The sequence below is a fragment of the Rhinopithecus bieti genome, unplaced genomic scaffold (assembly GCF_001698545.2).
Source record: "Rhinopithecus bieti isolate Rb0 unplaced genomic scaffold, ASM169854v2 scaffold_56474, whole genome shotgun sequence".
In the NCBI taxonomy this organism is placed as follows: domain Eukaryota; kingdom Metazoa; phylum Chordata; class Mammalia; order Primates; family Cercopithecidae; genus Rhinopithecus; species Rhinopithecus bieti.
Genome location: NW_016822031.1, coordinates 159,836 through 166,495, shown reverse-complemented (window position 1 = coordinate 166,495; position 6,660 = coordinate 159,836).

The window sequence follows — 6,660 nt, the reverse complement described above, 5'->3', positions numbered from 1 at the left end:
GTTACATCTTATTTAAGGATGCTTAAAATCCACCATTGGCTCTATTTTGAGAAAATTTGAACCTTTTGGTTCGCGTACAAATTTAGCTTCCTTTTAGGGACGGTTACCATAAGGTATATTTAGCTGTTGACAACTTAAATTTTGCAAAGTTTTGCTGCTGCCCATTATTTAATGTGAATGTGCCTCTCATGTTTGTCATGGTCCTTTTGAATCACACTGTAAGTGAAAAGTTACAGATATTATCCAAGGTTGCTTTACCCTGCTTGTTTGTATTCTAAAATACAGTATTTAGAACACAAAATCTTAAATGCATTTCTTTAGTGACGTTCCAAGATACATTAGAATGTCCTTATTCTGTTTATATCACTGATATTTAAAAGTATAGTACTGAGTCAGTTTAACAGTCTGTAAAACATTTCTTAGTGCTCTGTTGTAGCCAAAAGAAATGCAGATTATATTTAGTTTGTGTACAGTCTATTTCAAACATATGTATAGGAATGTAGTACTTTTAGCTTTTCTATTACTTTCCTTTTTCTTCCATGTAAGTTAGGATGGCGTAAATATATAAACAGATGTTGCTTTGCAATTTGATTTAAATCTCTGTGTCTATGTCCTAACTGAATCAAAAGCCTTTTTGGAAATTACCAAATTCTCTCCAAGATAATGTACAGAAAGATATTTCTGCATTGGTAATAAAAATTGAAACTTTATTTCAAATGTTTTTCATTTGATTTCTTTTGCATTAATATCTCATTGCTCAAAGTTTTTTTGAAAATTTTTTCTTCTTTATTTTTTGAGACAGAGTCTCACTCTATCGCCCAGGCTGGAGTACAGTGGCGTGATCTCAGCTCACTGCAACCTCCGCCTCTGGGGTTCAAGTGATTCTCCTGCCTCAGCCTCCTGAGTAGCTGGGATTACAGGCATGCGCCACCATGCCCAGCTAATTTTTGTACTTTTAGTAGAGACGGGGTTTCACCATGTTGGTCAGGCTGATCTCGAATTCCTGAGCTAATGGTCCACCCTCCTTGGCCTCCCAAAGTGCTGGAATTACAGGAGTGAGCCACCATGCCTGGCCTCCTCTTGTTTATAATAGCCACCATAGTAATGTAAGGAATTACTACATTAAAAACCCAAACAGATATACTTATTTGACTTGAATATTTTTTTAAAAATATTAGCATCACTTTAATTCTATTACATCTTGCTGTTAAGATTTTGACTTTTCTTACACCAGTGAAAATGAGAAAATGGAAATAAAGAAATACTAGATATTATTAAGAGAATATAATCATAGTAGATCTCATTTAATTTTTAAAACAAAGTAGAGTGAATGTTTTAATTTCCAATTTATATCTAATTTTCAGAGGCTAATATATTTCCTAGGGTCACGTAGCTAGAATATTGTAGAGCTAAAACTTGAAGCCAGAGATTCTGATTGAGAAAATAGCTATGTTTTTATTTTTTAATAATTTTGAAATAACTGGCAGAGCAAGTGTCTGAAGAGAGGTTGTTAAAATAAGTAAGAATTTGCATTTAGAGAAGCATATTCCTGAGGTTAAAAGCACAGTAAACTTCATAGGTGGGAACTAAACAATGAGAACACCTGGACACAGGAAGGGGAACATCACACACCGGGGCCTGTCATGGAGTGGGGGGATGGGGGAGGGATAGCATTAGGAAATATACCTAATGTAAATGATGAGTTAACGGGTGCAGCACATCAACATGGCACAGGTATATATATGTAACAAATCTGCACGTTGTGCACATGTACCCTAGAACTTAAAGTATAATTTAAAAAAATAATTAAAAATGAATGTAAATTTTAAAAACAGCATAGTAACTTTAATTAGTTTGGACAGTAAACAGAATTAGGTTTCTTCTTTTAACTTTGGTGTAGAACTCTTTCCTCTGTTTTATTTTGCTATCATCCATCTCCTAGGCTCTAGATCCGTGGCATGTCTTATAGAAATATATTAACATAGCTTTTAATACATTTTATACACACACACACACACACACACACACGTACACTTTTATATCTTTTCTAAAGTGAATCCATTCCCTCACCTCAAATGTGAAAGACCTTAAGTGGTTGGCCTAGTTTGGAATCTTGTCTCTTGTATAGTTGCTGAGTTCACACCTGCTGCTTCTCCATCTGCTACAATTTTAGATCAGTAAGACCTTCTTGAAATATGTGGAAAATGTCAAACATAATCCCAAAAAAGTGCTGTCTTCTTTTAAGCTGATGGTGTCCTGAGATGACTGAGGGTTTTTTTATTTTTCCTAACGATTAGCAGTCACCTCTTTTTTTTTTTTTTCTAGTGACCTACAGTCTCTTTATTTAAGGGATCAAGACAACGTGCCCATGGTTTAAAGAACACAGAAATAACATTTCGAAAGTAAATGTCGTTGTACTTGATAGTAGTCACTTGAAAGGTCATCTATTCTATACTTGTAAGAAATTAATTGTACACCTGAATAATATAATAATTTTTAGCCATTAAAAAAAATTAGTGAATGTATAAATGGGTTTCTTTTCATCTCAGTCTTAGTATATCTAGTATAACAAATTTTGTATTTAAGAATAACATCTAATAATGATTTTGCACATTCATGCAGATATTTACTCTGACCAAGATTCTACTAGCCATTGTGCTGTAAGGGCTCAAAAATGTATTCAGAAAAGAACTTGATGAAATTACATTTGTATGGGTGTACTGGTGGTTCTTAACTTAAATATTAAGTTCTTATTTTTTGTGCTAAATATTTAGATATGGAATTTTGTGTTTGTTTTCTTATACATTTATATATTTTTTTAATTATACTTTTCTTAGATTACTTAAAAAGTACTTTGTTTCCCACAGCAATAAGGAAGGTGCAGGGGTAATATAGTGGCTCAAAGCAGCAGGAATTAGTGAATCCTAAATTTGTTATATAAGCAAACTGCCCACATTTAAATGGGAGCATTATTATGCTTCCAGTGTATGCTGGGGTTTAGTGTTAATATTTTGTGTTCCTTTTATAGATATATTCTGGACTATATCTATAGGTTTAGGATGGAAATCACCAGTAATAGTTTTTGTAGCAGTAAAGAATTATCGGTTGAAGGTTTGTTTTGATTCTATCCAAAATGGCAAGGCACCATGTAATCTTGGGTGTTCGCTTATTTATAAAATAACGACATTGGACAGCTATAAAGTTATGTGACTCTTTGATCTTCAGACAACCCGCAGCTTCAGGGTTCCACTGGGGCAGGGCTTCTGTATCTCTGGAAAGGGCTGATGGGGACAAAAGGAGGAGATGTGTCCTCTGGGAGAGCTGTCAGCACTAATGGTTTGCTAGACCCTGATGAATGGAACTGCTCAGACTGATTTTTCTTCCTACATCTCTGTTAGATCCTAAATCCTGATCTGGTCTCACTCTAATTTTTTTTTGTACCTTTTAACAATCCAGGCTGTTTTGAACTATACTCTCTTTGCTGTCACTTGGGGAATCTCCCTATGGCAATCTCACTCACAACTCCTGTCTAAACTGAACAGTTTGAACACATCCACCAAGAAGAAAATTAATTAGGTAGCCACAGGCAACATAAATACAGTCACGATTCCACCTAGAAACCTAAACTTTTTCAATTGTATGCTTTGAGGATTTACAGAATGCACAGTGCCAATCAATTTACTTCCTGGAATTTGTATGTTTGGGTGCTTTGATTTTTCCCTGAAAGAAAACAAAACAGAGAGTGAACTGAAATGTGCGAAGTAGTTTAGAGAATGCAAGGCCCAAGTATCTGGCAAAATAGCATTTTTCGTATTTCTGCTTCACCTTGGCCTCAGATATGTATGGAAACATTTGGTTCTAAACAGAATTCTCAACAGCAACACCAACCTTTCTTAAAAATGTAAAATTTCTCAAAGTCTCAAAGCATGGTAAGAGTGTTGCTTATTCTTTTGCCAAATGCCTGTGAGTCAAGGCTGAAATTTTAGGCTAGTTGATATGGTGATAAGGTATTTTAAGTAGAGCTTATTGTTAATCTCTTTAGGATGCTAGTCTTTTGGCCTGTAGTCTAATTTTAGCCTTGCCAATTCACAGAAGGTTCCAGAATCTCGCTGCTAAACCCCTGACTTGGGTAGTGGTGGTACTGTTTGCTGTCAGACTTCCCTGACCCTGCCTGGGTGAATAGCACTTGTTTCCCTATTCTCAGTGCTGCTTCTCCTGCATGCTTCTAGCTCCTTCTTGCTGGACCTTTAGCATACTGTCATTTGTTGCATGGTCTCCCTGTTGTCTATATCTGGACTTCTTCCCAGCATTTCCTTCTTCCCATAGATGAGTAAATTTCAAAAGGTCTTTTCTCCTAACATGTCTTGTACTACAAGCACCTGAGCCTTCTATACGTGAATATTGTGGGATGCCTTCACCGTTTGTACAGATTATTCCACCGGGCCTTTCTCCTAAAGAAAAGAAATGATTTTAATTCTGTCACTGGGTAGGCAGAGCTTGGAACTTTGGCTAGATGCTTCTAGGAACACAGAAGAACTGACAAACTGTACCTGTCTATTCTGCCCATCCTGTGCAGGGCCTGCACTAAAAGGGAAAACACCGTAGTTTATTCAGTACTCCATCATGAGGATGTCATGGGACTGCCACTATTTCTTCCTCGGAAAAGATACCAGTTATGAATACGTCTTTGACTATAGGGAATTATGATTTGGAAGGCTGCCATTTGACTGTCAAGTTTTTAAAAGAGCTGGTCGGTAGTAAGCTGCTATTTAATATTAAAATAGGAAAAAAATAAATGCAAAATAATAATAATGATCACAAACAATAACAATAACAAAATGGGTTCTTTCTACAGACATTGAAAACTATGTAATCTTTGTGTTGCTCTTATAGATTTGGCTACTAAGAAACTTAGATCTAAGAGTAGGATATAACTACATTATTCTGTACCGTATTCTCAGTAGTCTCATTTCCCCATTATACATGTAAAAGATTTCTCACTTACAAAAGATTTAGCTTTATTTCATAGTCCAGTGCAATTTTTTGTTTGTTTATTTGGTGGTTTGCATGTTTATTTTAAGCTAAAGCTGAGTTTTTTGTGGGTAAGTGGAATACAAATAAAAAATGCATTCAGAAGTCAGAAACATACAGATATCAAGTGTTAAAGATTAGCTATTAGCATTTTCATATTGAACACCTTCCATAATTACACATGACAACTACAGATCAGTCTTTCCTGAACTGCTGCTGGGTGTATGTGGCAGCTGGATGGAATGGTTTGTCAGAAAAGATACTGCTCAAAAAAAAGGAAATTCAAGTAAATTACAGACTGTCAATATGAGTTCTCATCTATAAAAGGGGACTATAATGTGGAAATCATTGTTATTCCAGAAAGAATTACTTCAAATGAACTGTTTCTAGCATGTCCAGAAATAATTAACAAGAAAATCATGACTAAAACCTATACCTAACAGCCTGGAAGTAGGTCTGATCATCAAAAATCAACAGAGTGTAGCATTTGAATGTCTATTCTCACCATGGGCAGTGGAAACACAGTCACCGAAACTCCACAATATTGATTGACAGAGCTGTTCTTAAATGTAACTTTGGATTGTGTTGGACTCCTTCTTAGAATGACACCAAGTATCCACCAGTGTTCACATGCAAACATTGCTGTGATAATCAGAGCTCAGAATCAGTTATTGACAATACATAATTTACAGTTCCTTCAGAGATATGTCTTCTTTTGCTTTAGATGAGATCAAGAAAATTGCAGGAAAGGTCTTTTTCTCAGCTGTTACCCTTTTGCCCATCAATCTAAGACAAATGGCCTAACCTAGCTAAAGGATGGCACAAACAGCTAGGATGCCCAAGATGAATTTCCAAGGAAGTTTGCCAAAAAGACTTGCCAGATTTCTCATCATTCAACATGGACACTCCATCTTCAACAGCAGGAGTCAGTGCTGCCACATTACTAATGTTTGGCAGCCTCTCAAACTTGCTTTGACCATTTGCACAGAGATTTGGATGAGGCCTTACACAACACATAGTACGTTCTAGTAGTATGTTCTAGAGGCTCATCTGTCCATATTTAGTCTTTGTTTGTTTTTTTACAAGAGTTTATTTTGTTAGGAAACATAGTATTGAACAATAATTTTCGGCTACTCTCAATTCCTAGGTTGTCACACAGTGTCCAGAAGGCAAAAGGACAAGTATGCACTGTCCTACTGACCTACTTTCCACACTGCTGCACAGGAAAATCTGACAGAGGACAATAGCAAACATCTCACCAGCTCATGAGTTCTTTTTTGATCCTAATTCCAAGGTACTCACCAAAGACATGAAGAGAAAACAAACAATACTTTTCTTGGAAATACTGTAATTGCTGGTATATTTGTTGTTTCTGGCATAAGGTAGAAATTGTCCAGTAAACATTGCTTCCTTTTGGATCAAAAAGAAATTTAACTAAATAAATGCAAGAGGTGTGAGGGAAGATAATGGGAAATACATGAGATTTGAGAAATCAGTAGAGATTCAAGTGGTTTTTTTTTTCTTTTGTGGTTGATAATACTCTGTTTTAGATCAGTGAGTTTTACTTATATATGCTTGTCCTTTTTTTTTTTCTAGTTACCAGAACAATACTCAGTGAATTTATGAATA